The sequence below is a fragment of the Jaculus jaculus genome, chromosome 2, assembly GCF_020740685.1.
Source record: "Jaculus jaculus isolate mJacJac1 chromosome 2, mJacJac1.mat.Y.cur, whole genome shotgun sequence".
In the NCBI taxonomy this organism is placed as follows: Eukaryota; Metazoa; Chordata; class Mammalia; order Rodentia; family Dipodidae; genus Jaculus; species Jaculus jaculus.
Window position 1 is genome coordinate 43,834,870 of NC_059103.1, and position 11,956 is coordinate 43,846,825.

Genomic DNA, 11,956 nt, shown 5'->3' on the forward strand with positions numbered 1-11,956 from the left:
CTGCTGGGCATGTGCAAGCCCAAGAAGCAAAAGCAGCCTGTAATCCCCACCTACAGAGACAGGCCCCAGGGCTCTCTGCTCTTGAAGCAAAGCAGCCATGTCAAGGCTGGAAGTCAGATCAACAGCATCTGAGCACTAGTCTTTCTCCCTCTCATATGAAATGAAAAACAAAACTTCTTTTATATTATTTATTTATTTATTTGAGAGCAACAGACACAGAGAGAAAGACAGATAGAGGGAGAGAGAGAGAATGGGCACGCCAGGGCTTCCAGCCTCTGCAAACGAACTCCAGACGCGTGCGCCCCCTTGTGCATCTGGCTAACGTGGGACCTGGGGAACCGAGCCTTGAACCGGGGTCCTTAGGCTTCACAGGCAAGCGCTTAACTGCTAAGCCATCTCTCCAGCCCCAAAACTTCTTTTAATGCCAATTTCCTTGAGTGCACTTCTAACAGGATTATATGAAAATGCATTTGGAATTCATGTGCAAAGCACTCAGCCGGAGCCTGCTTGCCTGAGTATAGGTAAGAAGGCTTCCATTACCCAGATCTGCACTTAGGAGTGATGGACGCCTTCCCTGCGAAAGCTCTCAAAGGCTGACGCATTTTTGTGCTCCCTCTAATTTTCAGGCTCCTGCCATGGGGCTGTTTGGCTTCATAGCTGTTAGCCATCCAGATGTTGGCCACGGCTCTTTCTTTGGCGTTAATGATCACGTAATGGGTTCCAGACTGCAGTGAGAGGTGATGGGGGAGGGATGAAAATGACTGTCCAGTGGGTAACCTCCTATGAAGACTGTCCAGCTACCTCTCGAAGTGGGCATTTCTCCACCCACTGTAAATGAACTCCAGTCTGTATGCACCACTCTGTGCATCCTGCTTTGTGTGGGTACTGGGGAATCAAACCCAGGTCATCAGGCTCTGCAGGCAAGTGCCTTAACTGCTGAGCCATCTCTCCAGCCTAAGATCTCCCGCCCCCCCTGCCAAAGAAGGCCATCTTCTCCCTAAGATAAATTTGGTGACAGCTCAAAGATGTTTCAATGTTTTATTATTACAGTTGTAAGAATGTCAACACTCAAGCAAGCAATTGTGGAACCTGAGGTTTCTCTCTGCAACCCCGAGCCCTAGGCACTGATTTTTCAAATACTATAAGAAAGGAATGTACAGTTAATCGTCCATAAGAAGGAGTGCAGTAGTTACCTGTGTCACTGTGACCACAATAGCTGGCAGAAACAGCTTAAAGAAGGAAACTTGGTTTTACCTCACAGTTTCACAGTGTCAGACCATCGTGGCCTGGAGCCACTGAGGAATAGCTCAGGTCATGGCAACAGGAGCCTGTGGTGGGGACATTGGACCATGTGCACATCAAGGTGGACCAGAAAGCAAAGAGAATGCATGGCAGGAACCAGGGACTTTTAAAGACCTGTCCCCAGTGACCCACTTCTGCTAGCTAGATGCCACCACCTGAAGGTCTCACAGCCTATCAGAAATCATACCACTGGCTAGGGAGTGAGATTCAGAATATGAGAACGTGGGGCTGGAGAGGTCCTTAGTGGTTAAGGTGCTACTTGTGAAGCCTAAGGGCCCAGGTTCAATCCCCCAGTGTCCACATAAGCCAGATGCGCAAGGTGGTACATGCGTCTGGAGTTCATTTGCACTAGCTGGAGGCCTTGATGCACCCATTCTCTCTCTCTATCTACCTCTCTCTCTCATATAATAGATAAATAAAAATAAAAATTTAAAATGGAAACTTAAAAAAAAAGAGCATGAGCATGTGGGAATGGTTCATATTCAAACCATAACAGGGGCTTTCCCACAAATATTTTAGAATAAATGAAAGTGTGAATAATATGGGGGAATCAGATAAAGAGTGGCTGTAGTTCATTTATTTAATTTAGTGCCATTTACCAAGTGTCTGCTGTTTGTCACATCGTTCATTAAACAAGTGTTTTCTTGGCCCACACACTGGGCCAGGCTTCTTGAAGCTTTGGGAGTGCAAGAGTGAACAGAAGATGTATACGGTTGTCACATTTTTGGAACACCGAGTCTGAATGGAGAACCAGAAGTTACCACCTTTATATTCAGCTAAATGTTTAATTAAAACTGTGCCACATAAGAGCTACAAGTGCTGGCTGTGAGAGGCTTACCAAGCAGGGATCTGGGCTCCAGCACCGCGGAGAGCTCCCCTACCCTGGCATTGCTGGAGAAGGCATTACAAGGCCCAGTAGAGACAGAGGTTAGGCCCCTGAGGAAGACCTGCATGGCCCAGGAAAGGGAGGGGGACATAGCCACTTGGAGATAAAGATGGAGACCAGACAGAGTGAGAAAATATGGGGAAGAGGCGGGTCATGTTAACAATGTTGACTGTGATTCCTGGAGTCAGCTGGTCTTTAAAGGAAGATGAGGATCTGATCAAATGGCACCAGCAAGAGCTCCCCTTGACTGCAGTGTGGAGTGCAGAATTGCTGGGGGCCAAAGTGCTCGACGGGAGACCGGTTAGGAGATTCCAGCTTCTGGACAGGACTGTTGTGATGGCTGATGGGTGATGTAGGGCTGAGAGCTCCCAAGATCAGTGGAATAAGCAGAGCAATTCAATAGAGGTGTGTTGGGTGGAAGAGCAGGGAGGGTACTATCAAACAGGAGGATACTTTATTTTTTTTTCCCTTGGAAAACACAGCAGAATATCAGATTTTTGTCACCAAGTGATCACTGACAGAATTCAAGCTGGAGCGATCACCACGTGGTGAAACATCATGATCTTTTCTGAATGGAGGCACAGAATTCCAAGTGTCTGGCCCTCCTTGAGGGTGGCTTACTTACTGGAGGAGAGAGATCTGTGTAGAAGGGGAGGTCTGGCCAAGATGCCATGCTATAATGATTGCTGCTTCCCCAAGGAGATATTGGATCGTGTACAACATCTTCATAAAGACGGGCAGAAAACCAGCCAAACTGTTCTGAGGCCCTTGTCACAGAGCGAAGATATAAAGGTATGCGTCAAGCCCTTTTATGAGCGTTTTCCAGCTCTGCAGGAAGGGCCAGGTCCGCGGGTGCTAGGATGCGCAGCTCTCATGAGAAGGGGACCAGCGGTGTGAAGGTTTTGCCGCCTACTCAAGGGTAGAAGCAGGGGGGCAAGAAAGCTTGGTCTCCTGAGGGTCCCATGTGAGGCTCTGTGGTGGACTGTAAAGTGCTATTATAGTCAGGGAGACACTGCCACCAAATTACCTGCCAGTCAGTCGAAGAGACACAGGTCTTCCCCAGACACCATCTAGCGTCGGAGCCAAGCTCCCCTGACCATCCCCACCAGTCCTGCTTGTTTGCTGTACCGGCTCCAGAAGAAAATTCCCAACAGTCAACTGTGTGCAATCGTGTGTGTGTGTGTGGGGGGGGGGCAAGGGAGAACCGGAGGGCTGTGGTGGAGTTGAGAACAGTTCAACGGGGAGGTTTGGTGACGAGATCTTGCATTGTGCCTTGGAACGGGTGGGTCAGATAACGCGTGGAAGAGTTTCCTGGGGAGGGTCCATCACACCGGATGGTCTGCAGGGCACTGAGACAGGGCCAGAGTGGCAAACAGTCCTAGGTTTTGGGGGGCTTGTAAATAGGTCTGAGGAATTAGCAATTTTTTTTTTTTTCTCTAGGAAACAGGGCAACAAGTGAACGAATGACGTGCCCGTGTCATTTTCTGGAAGAGTGATTCTGGCAGGAGTGGTTTGAGGATGACAGCCTGTGGGGGGTGAGGCAGCCACCAGGGGGCGCCGCACGCCCGAGAGACGAGGGGGACTGGACGAGAAAGGAGGTGGGACTCAGGTGCGTAAGGGTTTGCCCTTGACAGCGGGGTGACTTGTGCTGGCTTTTGATCATGATCAGAATGGCAAGGCCATTCCGGAAGACCAGTGAGGCTGGTGGAAATGGGCAGGGGGGAGTTACTGTGCTTGGAGATTGGAGAGTGAGGAGAGAGTCTGTAGGGCTTGGGGGGGGGGGGGCTCAAGAGTTAATTTGAAGGGCACTCAGGGAGGCAGAGGTAGGAGGATCGCCATGAGTTCAAGGCCATCCTGAGACTACAGAGTGAATTCCAGGTAAGCCTGGGCTGAGCAAGACCCTACTTCAAAAAATAAAAATAAATAAATAAATAAAAAGGTGCTTGCTTGTAAAGCCTGGTTTGATTCCCCAGCACCCATGTAAAGCCAGATGCACAAAGGTGTAAGCATCATTTGAAGCAGCAAGAGGCCCTGGCATGCCCATCTTCTCTCTCTGTTCCTCCCTCCTCACAAATAAGTAAATGAAAGCATTTCTTAAAAATTTTTTAATTTTTATTAACATTATCCATGATTATAAAAAAAATCCCATGGTAATTCCCTCCCTCCCTCCCTCCCGACACTTTCTCCTTTGAAATTCCATTCTCCATCATATTACCTCCCCATCACAATCATTGTACTTACATATGTACAATATCAACCTATTAAGTACCCTCCTCCCTTCCTTTCTCGAAAGCATTTTTTTTAAAACATGAACTCTCGTGGCTGCTCTGAGTGCAGTGGATTGGAGAGAGAAGTGTTAAAGGCTTGTTTTCCTGATATCTCCAGTAGCTGGAGCCTGTGAGAGGATTTTCAAGGTGACCAGGGCCTCTCCCATTTGAGGGGAGCAGGGCAACCACCACACAGAACTGCTGTGCTCCTGATCCCAAGCTAGGAGAGGACAGACACACTGTGAGGTCTAAGACCACCTGGTGTCGTGAGTGATAAACCAGGGAACCAGTGATTTACCGTTGGTAAATGGAGAACATTCTTCACGGGTATACACACTCCCCTTCCCCGTCACTATGCAATTGTAGTCTGCCTGTTCGTTCACCATTTCTTTTTATTTTGACCTATAGTTGGGGGGGGGGATGGGCATGCCAGGGCTTCCACTTTGAGCATCTGGCTTTACATGGGTACAGGGAATTGAACCCCAGACAGGCAAGCTTTGCAAACAAGTGCAAAACTTTAGACTCTGAGATATCTCCCCATCCCTTACCTCTGTAGCCCTTTCATTGACCTTTTTTTTTTTTATTATTTTGAGAGAGAGAGAGAGAGAGAGAGAGAGAGGCAGAGGCAGAGAGAGAATGGGCATGCCAGAGCCTTCAGCTGCTGTGAACAAATTCCAGACATATGTGCCCCTTTGTGCACTTGCGTCACTGTGCATCTGGCTTATGTGGGACCTGGAGATTTGAACATGAATTCTTAGGCTTCACAGACAGGCACCTTAACTGCTAAGCCATCTCTCCAGCACCCCCTTTCTTGATGCAGGGTCTCACTCTAGCTCAGACTGACCCAGAACTCATTCTGTAGTCCCAGGTTGGCCTCGAACTCACAGTGATCCTCCTATCTCTGCCTCCCAAATGCTGGGATTAAAGGTGTGTGCCACCACGCTCGGCTCATTCACCATTTCTTTTTTTTTTTTTATTTTATTTTTATTAACATTTTCCATGATTATAAAATATATCCCATGGTAATTCCCTCCCTCCCCACCCCCACACTTTCCCATTTGAAATTCCATTCTCCATCATATTACCTCCCCATTACAATCATTGTAATTACATATATACAATACCAACCTATTAAGTATCCTCCCCTCTTCCTTTCTGTACCCTTTATGTCTCCTTTTTAACTTACTGGCCTCTGCTACTAAGTATTTTCCTTCTCACGCAGAAGCCCAGTCATCTGTAGCTAGGATCCACATATGAGAGAGAACATGTGGCGCTTGGCTTTCTGGGTCTGGGTTACCTCACTTAGTATAATACTTTCCAGGTCCATCCATTTTTCTGCAAATTTCATAACTTCATTTTTCTTTACCGCTGAGTAGAACTCCATTGTATAAATGTGCCACATCTTCATTATCCACTCATCTGTTGATGGACATCTAGGCTGGTTCCATTTCCCAGCTATTATAAATTGAGCAGCAATAAACATGGTTGAGCACGTACTTCTAAGGAAATGAGATGAGTCCTTTGGACATATGCCTAGGAGTGCTATAGCTGGGTCATATGGTAGATCAATCTTTAGCTGTTTTAGGAACCTCCACACTGTTTTCCACAATGGCTGGACCAGATTGCATTCCCACCAGCAGTGTAGAAGGGTTCCTTTTTTTCCACATCCCCGCCAACATTTATGATCCTTTGTTTTCATGATGGTGGCCAATCTGACAGGAGTGAGATGGAATCTCAATGTAGTTTTAATCTGCATTTCCCTGATGACTAGTGACGTAGAACATTTTTTTAGATGCTTATATGCCATTTGTATTTCTTCCTTTGAGAACTCTCTATTTAGCTCCATAGCCCATTTTTTGATTGGCTTGTTTGATTCCTTATTATTTAACTTTTTGAGTTCTTTGTATATCCTAGATATTAATCCTCTATCAGATATATAGCTGGCGAAGATTTTTTCCCATTCTGTAGGTTGCCTCTTTGCTTTTTTCACTGTGTCCTTTGCGGTGCAAAATCTTTGTAATTTCATTAGGTCCCAGTGGTTAATCTGTGGTTTTATTGCCTGAGCAATTGGGGTTGTATTCAGAAAGTCTTTGTCATTCACCATTTCTTGAGAGCCACGTTCTTGCTCTGCTGGGTACTGGAGGTACATTGAACTTGTTTACAAGTAGCTACATCTTTTTTTTTAAATTTTTTAATTTTTTATTTATTTTAGAGCGACAGAGAGAGAGAGAAGCAGAGATAGAGAGAGAGAATGGGCGTGCCAGGGCCTCCAGCCTCTGCAAATGAACTCCAGACGCGTGCACCCCCTTGTGCATCTGGCTAACGTGGGTCCTGGGGAGTCAAGCCTCGAACCAGGGTCCTTAGGCTTCACAGGCAAGCGCTTAACCGCTAAACCACCTCTCCAGCCCAAGTAGCTACATCTTGATGGTGGTGGTGGTGGTGGGGGGATATTCAATCTACATGGGAGGATGTCTGTGTGTCCATTCCAAGGCATCCTCCTGTTTCCTCCACCTAGGCAGCTTTGTAGGAGAGGGGGGTCAGCAAAGTATGCCCCGAGCACCCTTTTCTGCCAGTCACACGCAGGGTGCTCACACATGGGGCCACATGGGGGTCCAACTAACGGCCAAGTTTACATAGCTAGACTGTCACATGGACCTGGAAAGGCAAGAGATGAGGCAGAACACATGAGAGGCCATGCAATGCCTCCTTGTGCTGTGCCCACGGATCCCTCCTCCCCCCCACCCCCATGGCAGCCGCAGGCCGCATTGGCCTGTTTTCTGATCCTTTACCTTTCTGATAGTGTTACATAAATGACTCCCCACAATAAGAACTTTTCCCTGCCTGGCTTCTCACTGAGCATATTTGAGGTTCATCCATGCATCATGCACCCCTACCCACCTCTCCAGGGCCGGGGATCAAACTTAGGACCTGCACATGCTAGGCAAGCATCTACCACTGAACGACATCCCCAGCCCCATTTCTTTCCTTCTTAAGGCTGACGGGGAATTCTTATTACTGACCAAGCTCAATTTGTTGGCCCACTAGCCAGTTGACGGGTGCCTGTGCTGGTTCAAATTTGGGGCCATTACGAATAAAGTGTTTTCACATGCAGGTCTTGTGTACATTTTTGTCTGTTAGGTAGATGGCTGGGAGTGATTTCTGGGGTGTGCAGGAAATATTTTTAAATACGTTTAACATTTTTGCTTATTTCTTTGAGAGAGACGGATGGGGGTGGGGAGAGAGGGAGAGAGACTGGGTATCCCAAGGCCTCCAGCCACTGCAAACGAACCCCGCACACATGCACCACCTTGTGCATCTGCTTTACATGGGCCCTGGGGAATCGAACCTTGGTCCTTTGGCTTTGCAGGTACATGCCTTAACTGCTGAGCCATCTCTCCAGCCCAGGAATGTTTTTATTTTCTGCCACTGTATATGAGTCCTACTCCTTCTCCAAGTAACTGGAACATCTTGCACGTTGCCCCCTCCCCATAACAGTTCTGTTTGCTGCATGTCCCTGTCAGTGTTTGGTTTTTGATTCAGCCCCTACTTTTTTTTAATTTTTAAAATTTTTATTTATTTATTTATTTATTTATTTATTTATTTATTTATTTATTTATTTATTTGAGAGTGACAGAGAGAGAAAGAGGCAGGTACAGGGAGACAGAGAATGGGTACGCCAGGGCTTCCAGCCACTGCAAACAAACTCCAGATGTATGCATCCTCTTGTGCATCTGGCTAACATGGGTCCTAGGAAATCGAGCCTCGAACTGGAGTCCTTAGGCTTCACAGGCAAGCACTTAACCACTAAGCCATCTCTCCAGCCCCAGCCCCTGCTTTTTTTAATATATATATTTAGTTATTTCTTTACCTGAGAGAGGGGATGGGGGGGGGAGAGAGAGAATGGGCATGCCAGGGCCTCCAGCCACTGCAAATGAACTCCAGATGCATGTGCCCCCTTGTGTGTCTGGCTAAAGTGGGACTTGGGGAATCAAACCTGGGTCCTTTCATTTTGCAGGCAAACGTCTTAACTGCTAAGCCATCCCTCCAGCCCTCAGCCCCTGCTTTTTAATTCATGTGTTCTAATGTCATGGGATTCTCTAGATATATTTTTAATTCAAATCTCTTTAATTCTTTACTCCTTTAATTGAAATTCTTTAATTCAAATGCTTTTCATTCCAATGAACACTTTATGTGAATGGTGCCTTATTATAGATGAAAATTTCATTACTATTATTTTCCTTGAACGGATTTTTTTTTCTTCTTATTTCAAGGTCCCAGAGGTCAAACCAAAGGATACCAGTAGAGGGCGTGTGTCACCCGCTGTTAACACTCAACTCCTGATTTAGGCTTTCTGCTGATTCAGGGCTCCCTTAGCAGAGTAGGGGAGGGAATGGGGCAGATCTTAGCTGGGTGAGAATGTTGGGGGTCAGGGATGCCGGTTACCTGGTGATGATCTGGATGTGTCAAGAGAACAGGGGGGGAAGAACGCCGACCCAGGCGTAGGGTGAGAGAGGGAATGTTGATTGCTGCTCGGATGTGCCCTCCATCTGTTCCCAGGTGACTGTGCTCCTTTCCCTCTGAAATTTCCCTTAGAGTACAAGCTTGTAAGATGTCTCTAGAAGGCCTCTGTTAGCCCACCTCAGTTGCCTGAGGAGGTGTGCCGCGAGCCTCGACAGAATTCAACATCTGATCACAAGGAGCTTTGAAAGCTGTATCTCGGACCAAGTAAATCAGGGGCCCGGGCACTCTCCTTCGCACACCGCAGGGGACCCCAGCGCAGCCAGAGTGTGCACACCGCGGTAGAAAGAAGCTGCCCACGCTCTTCCTTTAGTCCAGGAATCCAGGTGGGCTGTCAGGCCAGCCGGTTTGCCAGAGAGGCCCTTGACTACTGGGCTTTCTCAATTTCAGTGGAAGAGAGAGCTAGGGCGGGGTGAAGGGGCTATTGAAGAACATGTAGATTTCCAAGTTTCACTTTCAGAAGTTTTGATTCAGTAGGCCTGGGAGGGGCTTGGGAATTTGCACTGTGATGAGTTCTTTGGAAGGTCTAATTAGGGGGTCCATTCGAATCACACTTCAGGAATCACTGGCAGGGACAAAGTGTGGCCTCAGCCACTGCAATCAAACTCCAGATGATTGTGCCACCTACTGGCCATGTGCAACCTTGCACTTGCCTTGCCTTTTGTCTGGTTTATGTGGGATCTGGAGAGTCAAACATGCATGGCTCCCTAGGCTTCACAGGCAAGCGCCTTAACCACTAAGCCATCTCTCCAGCCCTGTTGCTGTTTGCTTTAACATCTCTCTACTCTACTAAAAGCAGGCAAGAAAAGAGCCCTCAAGGGAAGACTTTTATTGGGTCTAATGTTGCAGCCCCCGGGGAAAGAGTGCAGGAAGAGGGCTGGCTGTCCAATTGACTGTACAGCCTTGCTTATAGAGCCCAGAAAAGGGGCATCTGTACCAACCACAGCAGACCTTCATGAAATGGAGGATTGAGTTTATACCAATCATGGCACTGTTCCTTTTGCACCAACTGCAATATTACCTCTTCTAGGCCACACAGGGAACTGCTACCCCTCTGGCCTAAATGGAAATGGTTGCTGGGTCATCTAGAGTTCACCAAGGCGGGTACACCTTCAGGAGCCAGAGCAAGTAGTTGAAGCTGTCACGTAGTTTCCTCAGGGAATCAGTGCGGTGTTCGTAACGCCTGGCACAGGCATAAGACTGGACTGAGTGCTTCGCTCAAGGTGGCCAGCGCACCAGGGGACGCTTGAATAGTTGTCATCTAGGGAGTTAAGTTGCCATATTCTTCATCTTTTTTTTTGTTTGTTTACCTAAAGGAAAATAAACATCAGAAGGGATACTTACAGTAAGATCTCGTTATTGACATTAATATTGGGGGTGGGCGATGGCTAAGGGACACAAGAATGGAGCCCTGAGTTCAGGTCACGCAAAAGCTGGGCTCTGGAAAGGTGGAGACAGGAGGCTCAAAAAATAGTCCACACTTCCCTCCTGAGTGTGCACCTGTGTACCCTGTGACACGCTTCCTCCCCATTCCTTAAAAAAGTTTACACTGAGAAGTACGCCAGCTGTCAATAAAAAGGTTAAAAGTCCCCTGATAAGCAAACATTCGTGTGTGCCTGTTTTGTTAAAAGTAAATTAGCCAGATGCTGAGGACATAGAGAAAACGATAATTCAAGAAAGGTCTTTAGTTCAACAACTGAGAAATTCAATAAAGCACATTTAATTTGTAAACCTGATTTTTTTTTTTTTTTTGACACAAAGCTAGGTATGTAGCCTAGTCTGGCCTAAAACTCAATAGGTAGCCCAAATACTGGGATTACAAGCATGTATCCTTCTGTCTGGCTTCTAAACCTGATTTCTTTTAATCCTTAGAACAGCTAGAAGGAACCAAAACAAAATGGAAAAGTTTTAAAGAATTTTATACCTCTGACTAGAAACCAATGATGTAAATGTTATTCATTTTATATTAGAATTATTCTGTAATAGTTGTAATTTATTATTCTGATTTACTAAAAGCAACTGAAAGAAACAGAATGAAAAAAGAAGGTAGAGACTAATTTAGGAAGACTCACTATCAACCTCTGGCCTTCACATGGCCATCTATGCACACCTACCTGCACATATATATGCACATACATATGGGCATGCACACACATGTGCACACACCACATTCATACACATGCAAAACCGTTGATACTTACTTTTTGTTGTTAGGGTCTCACTCTAGTTCAGGCTGACCTGGAATTCACCATGTAGTCTCAGGGTGGCCTCCAACTCCCAGCAATCCTCCTACCTCTGCCTCCCATGTGCTGGGATTAAAGGCCTTCATCATTATTCCAGGCTAATACTGATTTAAAAAAAAATTATTTATTTGCAAAAAAGGGGAGGGGCCACCCATCAGGGCCTCTAGCTACTGCAAATGCACACCAGTTGCATGATCCACCTTGTGCATCCGGACAACACATGTGTGATCTGAAGTGGGGCTTCGGGAACAATCTGAGGTGATACAAATCATCAATCTTCCAGAAGTAAGCTAAGAAAAGTCCTGATGAGGCTGTGGTGATGACACCACATGATGATACATCAACAATGGAAATGTCCTCCCCGTTCTGGAGGCTGGAAGCCTGAGATTGGGTGTGGGCAGCCTCCATGCGCAGCCAGCACCCTCTTTCTGTTCACAGACAGCTGTTTTCTCGTGTGTCCTTTCTATGAGGCTTTTAAAAGGCACTGATGGGTGCACGGGGGCTCTGCCTGACTAATTACTCCCCCCAAAGGCTCCACCTCCAAGTACTGTCTCCTTGGAACAGGAATGTTCACATGTCAATATTTGACATATGGCCTTGGGAGAGAGACAAATGTCTAGACTGTGGCAGGAGTTAATTACATTCATTAACCTCTAATGTGTTCTAGAAGCTTCTGATTCATACGGTGCTTTCTTCAAGGGTTGAATATGCACTGCTGGGTTATTATTCCTCTCGTATGG